Genomic DNA, 14,721 nt, shown 5'->3' with positions numbered 1-14,721 from the left:
ATAACAAGAAGTTTGGTCCTTGTATCGATTATAAAAAGTCTAACTTGAGCACAAAAGCTAATAACTAAAGCAACAGACTTTAAGCATACTACAGTTAGTGTGATAATATATACCGTATTTTTCGGATTATAAATCGCTCCAGAGTATACGTCGCACCGGCCAAATATGCATAATAAAGAAGGGAAAAAAAAAACATATATACGTCGCACTGGAGTATAAGTCGCATTTTTGGGGGGACATTTATTTGATAAAATCCAACACCAAGAATAGACATTTGAAAGGCAATTTATAATAAATAAAGAATAGTGAACAACAGGCTGAATAAGTGTATGTTATATGAGGCATAAATAACCAACTGAGAAGGTGCCTGGTATGTTAACGTAACATATTATGGTAAGAGTCATTCAAATAACTATAACATATACAACATGCGATACGCTTACCAAACAATCTGTCACTCCTAATCAATAAATCCGATGAAATCTTCTTCCTCGATGTCGCTTCTAAATAACTCTGCCAACTCCAAAGGTATGCGCCGCTTCCTCTTGTTGTTTTCTGCTGCATATTTCACTACGTCCAGCTTGTAATCTGCAGTTCATGATTTCCTTTTCGGTGCCATTTTTGATCAGCTCTTCTCAGTTTTTATAAGTTACTTCCAACGGTGAAATGATCAATTTTGATAGCTACGGCAGTAGCATATAGCATATAGCAGTTAGCATTCCATGACCCACAATGCACTTCTGCCATGACCCTCCCCTGCAGAATTCTTATTGGTTGACGTGTGTGTGACGATTGCTGACATTTTCTTTGTCTCTTCCGCAAATGAGATAAATAATATTATTTGATATTTTACGGTAATGTGTTAATAAGTTCACATATAAGTCACTGCGAAGTATATGTCGCAATGAAAAAAACTGCGACTTATAGTCCGAAAAATACTTATTCTAACAGATTCTTAGAGGTATTGTTACTGCATTTTTTGTTACTGCATGCGTTGTTTTTGAAAATGTTTCTGTGTCAGGAGAGAAGGGACAAACGGGATGTGATGTGGGAGGAGTTACAGGCAGTAGCGATTAGAATGCCGTGCGTCATGACCGATAACAGTTGCCTGTGATAGGAGTTTGTGTGCCATAGGTACCAAAATGTATTTCATTACATTTTGATAACATGAACATAACATAACGGTAGGAGGCCACGGGGAAGACCCAGGACACGTTGGGAAGACTATGTCTCCCGGCTGGCCTGGGAACGCCTCGGGATCCCCCGGGAAGAGCTAGACGAAGTGGCTGGGGAGAGGGAAGTCTGGGTTTCCCTGCTTAGGCTGTTGCCCCCGCGACCCGACCTCGGATAAGCGGAAGATGATGGATGGAACATAACAACTAACAGCCCAACACTGTCATGCAGGGTCAGGACAGTCAAACCATCATTTTTTTTTTATTAATAAAATGTAGATATTAGTGCATGTGCTTCACAATACGAAGGTCCTGAGTAGTCCTGAGTTCAATCTCGGGCTCGAGATCTTTCTGTGTGGAGTTTGCATGTTCTCCCCGAGAATGCGTGGGTTCCCTCCAGGTACTCCTGCTTCCTCCCCCCTCCAAAGACATGCACCTGGGGATAGGTTGATTGGCAACACTAAATGATCCCTAGTGTGTGAATGTGAGTGTGAATGTTGTCTGTCCATCTGTGTTGGCCCTGCGGTTAGGTGGCGACTTGTCCAGGGTGTACCCTGCCTTCCGCCCGAATGCACCTGAAATAGGCTCCAGCACCCCCAGCGACCCCAAAAGGGACAAGCGGTAAAAAATGGATAGATATTGATAAATCTGTCACGGCGCGTATTCGAACCCAGGATTCTCCCGCAGCTGATTCCCCTACTTCTTCTGGCAGCATGCCAGGACACGCCATGCACACCACGCCCACGCTTCGCCGCAGCTGTAGGCTGCCTGTCATCAGAGCACCTGGCAGTAATCAGAAGGACAGCATAAAATCCAGTCACTCCTTTGGATCCTGCACCGGAACTCGTTAACTCTAGTAGTAAGCATACGTCTCTGGATTTCCTCTCGTTGTCCTCGCCTCCTTTTGTCTTGTGCCTTTTTGCCTCATTGACTTGTCCCTTGTCCTCCTTGCAGTTGCCTCCCTCGATCCTCGATCACTCGCCTGGACTCGGACCTTGATGGCTTGCCGCCTGCCCTCAACCTCCTGCCTGTCCCCGGATCTTCCTTGTGCCTACCCCTCCTTGACCAGACAAAGCTTTCATTCAACACGCATGTACAACATCCTCTTGTTTTATTCACATGGTTAACTTTACACTTAATCATGCAACCATTACTTAGAGTAGCATACACATCCCACACAATCATCAAAGGTTACAATAAACCTGGTAACCTTAAGTCTTTTGTGGTGTCGTCTCCTTCCAGTCCTCACGTACATAACAGAATCATGATTAATTAATAATTCAAATGAACTTGAAGGGTCCCTTTTATGCAAAACATTTATAACCAATTGGTACCTGCTGTTGTGTATTCGGGACCTGCAAAAGTCCCGAAAATTTAATTTCAAACCGTCCTCAGATATTAATACAACAATCGAGCCTTCCTTCAGACTTTATTTTTTCCAAACACGCCGTTTGGAATTTGCTGTCCTTTGACACTTTTTCACCGGATGACGTCAGAAAATTATCTATATATGGTAGAGATTTAGGGCAGTACGGTGAAAGAGGGGTTAGTGTGTCTGCCTCACAATACAAAGGTCCTGAGTAGTACCGAGTTCAATCCCGGGCTCAGGACCTTTCTGTGTGGAATTTGCATGTTCTCCCCGTGACTGCTTGGGTTCCCTCCGGGTACTCCGGCTTCCTCCCACCTCCAAAGACATGCACCTGGGGATAGGTTGATTGGCAACACCAAATTGAACCTAGTGTGTGAATGTGAGTGTGAATGTTGTCTGTCTATCTGTGTTGGCCCTGCGATGAAGTGGCGACTTGTCCAGGGTGTATCCGCCTTCTGCCCGAATGCAGCTGAGATAGGCTCCAGCACCCCCCGCGACCCCAAAAGAGACACGCTGTAGAAAATGGATGGATATTGATGAATCATGATGAATTACTTACTTGAATAATTAAAATGAACTTGAAGGGACCCTTTTATGCAACATTTTCTAACCTATGGGTACCGGCTGTTGTGTATTTGGGACCTGCAAAAGACCCGAAAATTTAATTTCAAACCGTCCTCAGATATTAATACAAAAATCTAGCCTTCCTTCAGACTTTACTTCATCCAAACCAGCCGTTTGAAATTTGCTCTGTCCTTTGACACTTTTTCACCGGGTCACGTCAGCAAATTATCTATATATGGTAGAGATTTACCCAAGAGTTTTGCGTGAGTCCACCATTGTAGTCCGAGTTGTAGTCAATAAGTGTCATGATCAGTGGTCTGGATTGTGTTTTTGTTATTTTCTGTTTGTTTTGGACTCCTTTAGTTCCTTCTGAGCTTAGTCACCATGGTAACTTATAATTTCCACCTGCCTCTTGCGTTTGGGACACACCTGTTTGTAATCAAGAGACACTATCTAAGCCTGCCTTTGTTGATCACTCGTGCGGGCTTCATTGTTTGCGTCACAATTATGCCAAGTAAGTTTTGCTTGTTCCATGCCATAGCCTATGCTAAGTCTTAGCTTCCCTTGTGTTAGGCACGCTTGCCTTTTCGTTGTTTACCTGTATTTTGTTAGTTGGGTGATTTATGTTAAATAAATCAAATCCTACTTTCACGCCTTTGTCTGGAGCCGTCAGTTTTGCATTCCGGAAGAACGAACTGCTGTAAGCCGATCCCCGTTGTAACAATAAGCTCCTTTTATCATCTTGTGGGGCAGACTGGCACGTACACGCACATGCATACTCCACCGTTGCCATTTCTAATACAAAGTAGCGTATAGTTCTAACTAGGGTTGTCACGATACCAATATTTTGGTACCAAAATGTATTTTGATACTTAGCGATACTTTTCAACATTAAGGGCACCACAAAAAATGGCATTATTGGCTTTATTTTAACACACAATCTTATGGTAAATCAAACATATTTTATTGCAAGTTTGTCCTTAAATAAAATAGTGAACATACAAAACAACTTGTCTTTTAATAGTAAGTAAACAAACAAAGGCTCCTATTTTTGTCTGCTGATGTAAGCAGTAACATATTGTGTCATTTTCTATTCTATTATGTTGTCAACATTATTAAGGACAAGTGGTAGAAAATGGATTATTAATCTACATGAAAATATACAGAGTTTGTACTATTAATATCTGCTTACTTTCTCTTTTAACATGTTCTATCTACACTTCTGTTAAAATGTGATAATCAATTATTCTTCTGTTGTTTGATACGTTACATTAGTTTTGGATGGTAGCACAAATTTGGGTATCAAACCAATACCAAGTCGTTACAGGATCATACATTGGTCATATTCAAAGTCCTCATGTGGCCAGGGACATATTTCCTGAGTTTATGAACATAATATATATTTTTAGTAAAAACGAAAGAAGACGTTTTGATGCCAAATAAATTACATTGTAATCATAGTAGTATCGACTAGATCCGCTACTCTACTTGGTATCATTACAATGTATGTTAGGTGTAGATCCACCAATGGTGTTTATTCACATTTTGATGGGACTGAGCTATGGTGTGTAGTGAAGCATGTTTAGCTATTCCTCGTCCTGCAAGAATGATACTTGTAAGAAACGTACTTTATCCGTCAACATGGAGGCGAGGATTAACGATTTAGAAGTAGCTAAAACACTGCCGACTGGGGCTGGACTTTAGCCGCTAGCTAGCTAGCCATGTCTTAAAGCATCTCTTCCTGAAGGCGCTTCAGTGTTATAACTTCACCTTTATTGTTAGTTTTTATGCCAAAATGCGTCCGTTCTCCCTTTTCTGTCTACACAATGTGTCTGCTTGTAAGTACTCTGTGATTGTGCATTGCCGAACATGCTCGTGTACTCGTAAAACCAGCAATGACACGACGTGATGACGACGGGGGCGTGGCGGACTGGTACTTTTCAGAGGCGGTATAGTACCGAATATAATTCATTAGTATCGCGGAACTATACAAACACGATACACCGTACAACCCCACATGGATCTTAAAGAGTTTAAAAATGTACTTGAAATGTGCGGCTTACCTTATTTGCGGCACATAGAGAGCATTCATGGCATTTGAAAAAGGCTGTTGCTACCAAAGATGACATATTAAAATTGTTGGCCAAAAGCTTTCAACAATGTATTCCCCATTATTTTCCCCACCTGTATAATTGCATTGCCCATGAGTGTTATCAAAAGGAGACGGGCCAAGCTGCGCAGTGAGAAGGGAAAATGGTGGAGAGGCTGATCTTAGAGTCTGCTCTGTAATCTTCTGTGAACGCTGCCTCAGCACTATTATTCCTCGCCATCTAAGTCTGGGCTTTTCGCTCCTTTCTGCGAACCAATAGTCATGCCGCTGAGCGTTGGAGGAGAACAGGATCAGTGGTAAAGACGGGAAATATGCACAGAGAAAGGTGGATGTGGGTTAGCAGTCTCCGCCGCCTTCTTTCTCTTCGTCTGGCTGTCATCACTTTTATTGTTTGTTTATGTGCTTGCCTGGTGTTTATTGCTGCCTCCAATTTTGAAATACTCCTGCTACCTATCAATTCCGACCTCAGCCCCCACGCCACCCGACGACTGACTGCAGATTTACAGGTAGGGAGCAAGGAAACTGGAACGACAACAAAAAAGCTAGAAATTGGTGCCTTACTTCCTCCCTCCATTTGTTTCCCTTGAGAGAAATACTGACTGACTTGATGGTACAGGCCATAGGCGCAAATCCCGTAGATGCCTCAAAGCCCGAGCCTGTTGTTGTTTTTATTACAAATAAGTTAAAAAGCATATTGTCTATAATTAACAAAGTTTAACCAACATTTTATTGTACCCGACACAGAACTGAAGACGCAATCATCTTGATTCTGAGCACACGAGTGCATGAAGTGCATACTTACTCAGCAGCCATACATGTAACACTAAGGGTGGCAGAATTAACAATGCCAACCCTGTCATAAATATGTGCCATATAGTGGAACCACACCAAACAACGACAAACACATTTTGGGAGAATATTTGCATAAACACTACGGAACAAATTCCCAGAATTCCGTGCAGCACCAACTCTTCCGGGACGCTACAATATAAACAAACGCCATTGGTGGATCTACACCTAATATCCACTATAATGACACCACGTACAATAGCATATCTAGTCCATACATCGATATTTTTTAACATCACTGTGGAGAGAGGGAGCCGACGAGCTGACAGCAGGCTCGGACAAACGGTGGTCCTGCCCAAGATGGCGGCCAGGAGGCAGAGCATGCAGCGGAGCAGAGAGGCGGGGTACACCTGGAGCGACACTGCAGCCATCAGAGTCAGGTGTGTAGTTCACACACCTGCTCTCAATCCCTACATCTTCTTCTGCAGCATAAAAGGGGAGAAGGAGGAACAAGCGGGGCAGAAGTAGGAGAGGAACCACCCGGGAAGGAAGACAACGAACGCGACGAGAGAGACCCAGAGCAAGATGAGCCCCCGCGGATGACTCAGCCACCGGCCACCGAAAGGTGCGCCGCGACGAGCAGGAAGAAACGGCGAGCTAGAAATTGGCGTGACCGACTGGCAAGAAACTATGTCAAACCTGCTACAATGCGTACTGTATCGATTGTCTCTGCAACCCACACGATGACGGCTGGAGAACTGTCACAATCACAAAATCTTTGTTCATTTTTTTTTTAAATTTATATTATGTTTATGAACTCAGGAAATATATCCCTGGACACATGAGGACTTTGAATATGATCCCGTAGCTACTTAGTATCGGATTTATACCCAAATTTGTGGTATCATCCAAAACCAAAGTATCAAAGAACAAAAGAATATGTGATTATTACATTTTAAAGGAAGTGTGGATACAACATGTTGAAACATAAAATACAGTAACCAGATATAAGGTAAGACCGATTCCCCCCTCACATTGTTTACCCGTTTCTCACCGTTTTTGTAAGGGGCGCGGAAAGTTGGTGGACCCGTCAGCAATCCTGTTCTGTCTCCCTGTAATGATTGTCTGATCTTGAATGAGATTGTGCTGAAAATTTTAATTTCCCCTCAGGGATTAATAAAGTATTTCTGATTCTGATTTCTGATTCTGATATTAACTGTAAATGAACAAGTAGATTAATAATTCATGTTCTACCACTTGTCCTTAATAATTTCGACAAAAAAATTGAATGGAAAATGGCACAATATGTTACTGCATACGTCAGCAGACTAATTTGGAGTCTTTGTTAACTTACTTCTGTCATGACTTCGACTAAGGAACGGCTTACTGCGAGGCTTTCGCAGCTCCCTGCGATGAATGTTCTTCCGGGGTGAAGATGACTTGACTGGACACGACGTGAAGGTGAAGTGAAGTGAAGTGAATTATATTTATATAGCACTTTTCTCTAGTGACTCAAAGCGCTTTACATAGTGAAACCCAATATCTAAGTTACATTTAAACCAGTGTGGGTGGCACTGGGAGCAGGTGGGTAAAGTGTCTTGCCCAAGGACACAACGGCAGTGACTAGGATGGCGGAAGCAGGAATCAAACCTGCAACCCTCAAGTTGCTGGCACGCCACTCTATCAACCGAGCTATGCCGCCCCATAGCCCCCAAGGTGAATACATAATTTATTTATACTATAAAAAGAACAAACAAAAAGTGCACACTTGGCTAAAAAAACAAAAACTAGCACAAAGGCAGAACTATGGACGTGAAAACAAAAACACTTACTGTGACGTGAAAAAACGAACATGGAACAATGTCAGGAGTATCAGGGGTGTATCAAGAGTGATCAAGAGTGATGTCGCCTGGCCGACTACCTCGCAACTATGGCTTAAATCAGTGTTTCTCAACCTCTTTTCAGTGATGTACTGGCTGTGAACATTTTTTTAATTCAAGTACCCCCTAATCAGAGCAAAGCATTTTTTGTTGAAATAAAGAGATAAAGAAGTAAAATACAGCACTATGTCATCAGTTTCTGATTTATTAAATTGTATAACAGTGCAACCTTTGCTCATTTGTAGTGGTCTTTCTTGAACTATTTGGAAAAAAAGATATAAAAATAACTAAAAACTTGTTGAAAAATAAACCAGTGATTCAATTGAAAATAAAGATTTCTACACATAGAAGTAATCATCAACTTAAAGTGCCCTCTTTGGGGATTGTAATAGAGATCCATCTGGATTCATGAACTTCATTCTAAACATTTCTTCACAAAACAATAAATCTTTAACATCAATATTTATGGAACATGTCCACAACAATCTTGCTTTCAACACTGAATATTGCATTGTTGCATTTCTTTTCACAGTTTATGAACTCACATTCATATTTTGTTGAAGTATTATTCAATATATATATTTTTTTAAAGGATTTTTGAATTGTTGCTATTTTCAGAATATTTTTAAAAAATCTCACGTACCCCTTGTCATACCTTCAAGTACCCCCAGGAGTATGCGTACCCCCATTTGAGAACCCCTGGCTTAATGATAGTGATGTGATAATTGACATGAGTCAAAAAAAATAAGGTGCGTGAGTCGTGAACACATAACAGGTGAAACTAATGGTCGTCATGGTGAAAACAACAAGGGAGCGTAAATTGCTACTAAAAGTCCAAACAACCAAGAGAACAGAACCAAACAAAACATGATCACAAAGACATGACAGCTTCTAAAAGACAAGTTGTTTTGTATGTTAACTATTTTATTTAAGGACAACATAGCAATAAGAAACATATATTTAATGTATCCTAAGATTTTTTTAGTTAAAATAAAGGCAATCTTTTTTTTTGGGTTAAATAATAGTGATGTGATAATTGACAGGTGCGTGAGTCCCAAAAAATCAGATGCGTGAGTCGTGAACACGTAATAGGTGAAACTAATGGTCGTCATGGTGAAAAAAACAATAGAGCGTAAATATCAATCAATCAATGTTTACTTATATAGCCCTAAATCACTAGTGTCTCAAAGGGCTGCACAAACCACCACGACATCCTCGGTAGGCCCACATAAGGGCAAGGAAAACTCACACCCAGTGGGACGTCGGTGACAATAATGACTATGAGAACCTTAGAGAGGAGGAAAGCAATGGATGTCGAGCGGGTCTAACATGATACTGTGAAAGTTCAATCCACAATGGATCCAACACAGTCGCAAGAGTCCAGTCCAAAGCGGGTCCAACTCAGCAGAGAGAGTCCCGTTCACAGCGGAGCCACCAGGAAACCATCCCAAGCGGAGGCGGATCAGCAGCGCAGAGATGTCCCCAGCCGATACACAGGCAAGCAGTACATGGCCACCGGATCGGACCGGACCCCCTCCACAAGGGAGAGTGGGACATAGAAGAAAAAGAAAAGAAACAGCAGATCAACTGGTCTAAAAAGGGAGTCTATTTAAAGGCTACAGCATACAAATGAGTTTTAAGGTGAGACTTAAATGCTTCTACTGAGGTGGCATCTCGAACTGTTACCGGGAGGGCATTCCAGAGTACTGGAGCCCGAACGGAAAACGCTCTATAGCCCGCAGACTTTTTTTGGGCTTTGGGAATCACTAATAAGCCGGAGTCCTTTGAACGCAGATTTCTTGCCGGGACATATGGTACAATACAATCGGCAAGATAGGATGGAGCTAGACCGTGTAGTATTTTATACGTAAGTAGTAAAACCTTAAAGTCACATCTTAAGTGCACAGGAAGCCAGTGCAGGTGAGCCAGTACAGGCGTAATGTGATCAAACTTTCTTGTTCTTGTCAAAAGTCTAGCAGCCGCATTTTGTACCAACTGTAATCTTTTAATGCTAGACATGGGGAGACCCGAAAATAATACGTTACAGTAGTCGAGGCGAGACGTAACAAACGCATGGATAATGATCTCAGCGTCTTTAGTGGACAGAATGGAGCGAATTTTAGCGATATTACGGAGATGAAAGAAGGCCGTTTTAGTAACGCTTTTAATGTGTGCCTCAAAGGAGAGAGTTGGGTCGAAGATAATACCCAGATTCTTTACCGTGTCGCCTTGTTTAATTGTTTGGTTGTCAAATGTTAGAGTTGTATTATTAAATAGAGTTCGGTGTCTAGCAGGACCGATAATCAGCATTTCCGTTTTTTTGGCGTTGAGTTGCAAAAAGTTAGCGGACATCCATTGTTTAATTTCATTAAGACACGCCTCCAGCTGACTACAATCCGGCGTGTTGGTCAGCTTTAGGGGCATGTAGAGTTGGGTGTCATCAGCATAACAGTGAAAGCTAACACCGTATTTGCGTATGATGTCACCTAGCGGCAGCATGTAGATGCTGAAGAGTGCAGGGCCAAGGACCGAACCCTGGGGAACTCCACACGTTACCTTAACGTAGTCCGAGGTCACATTGTTATGGGAGACACACTGCATCCTATCAGTAAGATAAGAGTTAAACCAAGACAGGGCTAAGTCTGACATACCGATTCGTGTTTTGATACGTTCTAATAAAATATTATGATCGACGGTATCGAAAGCAGCGCTAAGATCGAGGAGCAGCAACATAGATGACGCATCAGAATCCATCGTTAGCAATAGATCATTAGTCATTTTTGCGAGGGCTGTCTCCGTCGAGTGATTTGCCCTGAAACCGGATTGAAAGGTTTCACATAGATTGTTAGACGCTAAGTGTTCATTTAACTGCTCCGCAACAATTTTTTCGAGGATTTTTGAAATGAAGGGAAGGTGAGACACCGGTCGGTAGTTTACCATGAGGTCAGGATCGAGGTTAGGTCTTTTAAGGAGAGGATGAATAACCGCTTTTTTGAATGCTAGGGGAACAGTGCCCGAGGAAAGTGATAAGTTTATAATATTTAGCACTGATGGACCTAATAATACAAAGAGCTCCTTGATCAGTTTCCCAGGAAGAGGGTCAAGTAAACATGTTGTTTGTTTTATTCCATTTACACGTTGTAACAATTCCTCTAATGTTATTTCCTCAAAACGAGAGAAACTATTTTGGAGGGCAGTATCCGCCGTATATACAATCGTGTCAGTGTTAATAGAACCCCGTTGTAGCTGGGACGCATTGTCTTTAATCTCCTTTCTAATGACTTCAATTTTCTTACTAAAGAATTGCATAAAGTCATCAGCTGAGTGGGTGGAGCTACTGGAAGGAGTCCCTTGTTGGGTTAGCGATGCTACCGTACTAAACAAAAATTTAGGATCGTTTTTATTACGGTGGATGAGATTTGAGTAATAATTAGCTTTAGCTAAGGTAAGCATGCGTTTATAAGTTATTAAACCATCACTAAATGCTTGATGGTGCACCTCAAGTTTAGTCGTGCGCCATTTGCGTTCCAGCTTTCTGCATAATAATTTCTGAGCTCTAGTTTCTTCTGTAAACCACGGGGTGCGCTTTTTTGGAGCCTTTTTTAACTTTAGCGGTGCTATGTTATCAATGGTTTCGCGCAGGGCGTCGTTAAAATTGTTAGTGAGGTTATCAATAGAGCCCACATACTTTGGGAATGGTGCCATTACCGAGGGCAGTAGGTCAGCAAGAGTTGTCGTTGTGGCCGTATTAATGTTGCGGCTGCTATAGCAGTTATTATTATTATTAGTTTGACGAACATGCGTCTGAACCTCGAATTTTATAAGGTAATGATCGGACAATACTTTAGTATACGGGAGTATCGTAACTTTGGAAGCGGTGATCCCCTTGACAAGCACTAGGTCTATCGTATTACCGTTGCGATGCGTGGGTTCATTTATTATTTGTGTGAGACCACAGCTATCAATTATACTCTGGAGCGCTACGCACGGTGGGTCCGATGGGGTATTCATGTGGATATTAAAGTCCCCCATTATGATTATATTATCGGCGTGTGTCACTAGATCAGCAACAAACTCTGAGAATTCATTGATAAAGTCCGAACAGGGCCCTGGGGGGCGGTAGATAACAGCCAGGTGTAGAGGCAGCGGTGTGACAGACCTCATAGTAAGCACCTCAAACGATTTATATTTATTATTTATGTTAGGACTAAGGTTAAAGTTTTCGTTGTATATTAGTGCGACCCCCCCACCCCTTTTAAGCGGACGGGCAATATGCGCATGTGTAAAGTTAGGAGGACATGCCTCATTTAGCGCAAAAAAGTCGTTTGGTTTAAGCCAGGTTTCGCTGAGACCGATGACGTTAAGATTGTTGTCTCTGATAATATCATTAACTAACAACGTTTTGGGAGACAATGATCTTATGTTTAAAAAACCTACATTATAGGTAGTGGGCTGTTTTAGGGAATTTTTGATCAAATTATCCGTAGTAGCAATATTAATAATGTTGTGTTTATTATGCCCAGTGCATTCAGTATAATTACGACCATATCTAGGAATTGATACGACGGGAATGTTCCGATTGTTTGATTGTTGCTTTGATAAACTGCACGCATCATAGTTAGCCTCCTCAGTAACGGGGATTTTCCGATTGTTTGTTTGTTGCTTTGATAAACTGCACGCATCATAGTTAGCCACCTCAGTAAAACACATGTCCAACTCTGAAACACTCAAAGCAGAAAAAACTTGTTCTAATTTAACAGACTCCTTACCCAGACCAGTAGTCTCGCATTTTCCATCTAAATCCGTCTTCAGGGTGGAGGGAAGTGGTGTACTGTGGGGATTAGCCTTCTGCTTTGTTTTTAGCCCCGCTCGACATCCGCGTTTCCGATCACACCGCTGGCGTCTGCTCCGTAGACGGCCCCCGCTGCTACTAGACTCCCCTGCTTCACAGGCCGCTGGATGTAGCCGCCGATGTATCCCCATGCTAGTTAGCATGTTTAGCACGCCCGCGTCTATCAGTCCAAAACGGCCCTATATGTCCATATCCAGAAGTGTCTGGCGGTCGTACGTGATCACGGAGTGACCACGATGCGAGCCAGCCATGAAGTATGCAGAACTGTCCGGCATTTCCGCCAAATGTTCCATCTTTAGCAAGAGCACCGCAGTGTCGCAGCCCGTCCGGGCGCCGCCGTTATTTTTACCAATAGCTACTAAGAGTCCAAAAAAACAGGAGAACAGAACTGTTACGACTTGGAGATAATGAGAGGACCCAGATGCAGAGAGGAAGTTTCCAAAAATGACAGCTTTTATTTGGAAATAACTTTTTAACCTCCGGTGAAAAAGTATCTCACCAAAAATATATACAACTTACGGAAAATAAATCCGAGGATAAACACTTAACTCAAAAATCACTCCAAAAAAAAAGGAGGAAAACTACTTTAAGAAAAAACTAACAAAAATAGAATATCAAGACGAATTAACAAAAAGCTCTCCAACAGGAGGAAAAACAAACCCTAATATATATATATATATATATATATATATATATATATATATATATATATATATACATATATATATATATATATATATATGAATAAACAAAAAATAAATCACTCAGTCAATGAGGAAAACGAAATTTGGAATAACAAAAAACTCAACAATTAGGTCGACGAAGGAAAACTAAGGACGCTCGAAGGAGGAAAAAGTAAAGTCAAAATTTCAGCAAAAAATAACTGCTATGACCAAAAATTAAGGAGAACAAGAAAAAAAAGGAGTAAGGCAAGGTGGGGCTCAAGGACATGGACTTGGACATGGACATGGACGCTAGAAGGCACGATAGACGAGACGATCTGGCAAAGGACAAATAGAGAAGTGAGCTTAAATAGGACGTGGGAGTAATGAGGAACAGGTGGAAACAATCAGGAATCAAGGATGACGTCAAACTGGTAACACAAGGGGAAGGACCCGTGATCTGAAACAAGAGGGTAGCTTTTCAAAATAAAACACATAGATCACAAGACAGAAAAACAAACAAGACTTCCCTCACCGCGGTGTGACAAGAACCAAACAAAACATGATCACAAAGACATGACAACTTCTAAAAGACAAGTTGTCTTGTATTTTCACTATTTTATTTAAGGACAACATAGCAATAATAAACATATATTTAATGTATCCTAGGATTTTTTGTAAGAATGAAGGCAATAATTACATTTTTCGTGGTCCCCTTTATTTAGAAAAGTACCGAAAAGTACCAAAATACCTTTGGTACCGGTACCGGTACCGGTACTGGGACAACACTAATACACACACCGAGCACTCACTGGCAGAAACGTAGATCGTTGCCTTTGGTACGGGCTACTGTTCTTTTTTCATTATTAGCAATCATGTTGAGCTTTTTCATGACTCAGGGTAAATACAAGCATGTAGATGTGATCTTCATTAAGAAAAATGTGCAAGATGGCAGCATAAAAAAAAATAATGTGAATCAGAGGCAGTGGAGAGACGTGATGCACTGACTCAGCACCGCATTTAATTACTTTTTACCTTGGCCAAAGGACTAATGGAAGACTTGGACGCGAGCCCAGGCGAACAATGTCTCCCTTGGCTTTGACCAACAAGAAATCTCAGGTCTGTTGATATCATTACACCGTCTTGGCTTAAATGGCACAGGAGATGACAGGTGATGACGCTAAGCTTCAGCTTTGGTTTAGAAGTACATAGTACATACACATGATGATGTCACCATACAGTACATGGAACTTCTACTCAAATGCAAGTCATGCCAAAAGCTGAAAACTAACTTTGACTTCGACTCGTCTCACTTAATATGCT

General features: G+C 41.6%; 1 long non-coding RNA gene across 1 annotated transcript; it reads left to right on the top strand.

Annotated features, from left to right (window-relative positions):
- Window positions 1-1,890: 1,890 nt before the first annotated feature.
- LOC133559900 (uncharacterized) lies at window positions 1,891-2,387 on the top strand. Its single transcript, XR_009808318.1, has 2 exons — window positions 1,891-2,031; window positions 2,127-2,387. It is a non-coding gene; the product is annotated as an uncharacterized LOC133559900 (long non-coding RNA).
- The last annotated feature ends 12,334 nt before the right edge of the window (window positions 2,388-14,721 follow it).

The sequence above is a fragment of the Nerophis ophidion genome, linkage group LG10 (genome assembly GCF_033978795.1).
Source record: "Nerophis ophidion isolate RoL-2023_Sa linkage group LG10, RoL_Noph_v1.0, whole genome shotgun sequence".
Classification (NCBI taxonomy): Eukaryota; Metazoa; Chordata; class Actinopteri; order Syngnathiformes; family Syngnathidae; genus Nerophis; species Nerophis ophidion.
Note: the sequence above shows the minus strand (reverse complement) of the source record. Positions and strands in the feature narration are given on the sequence as shown.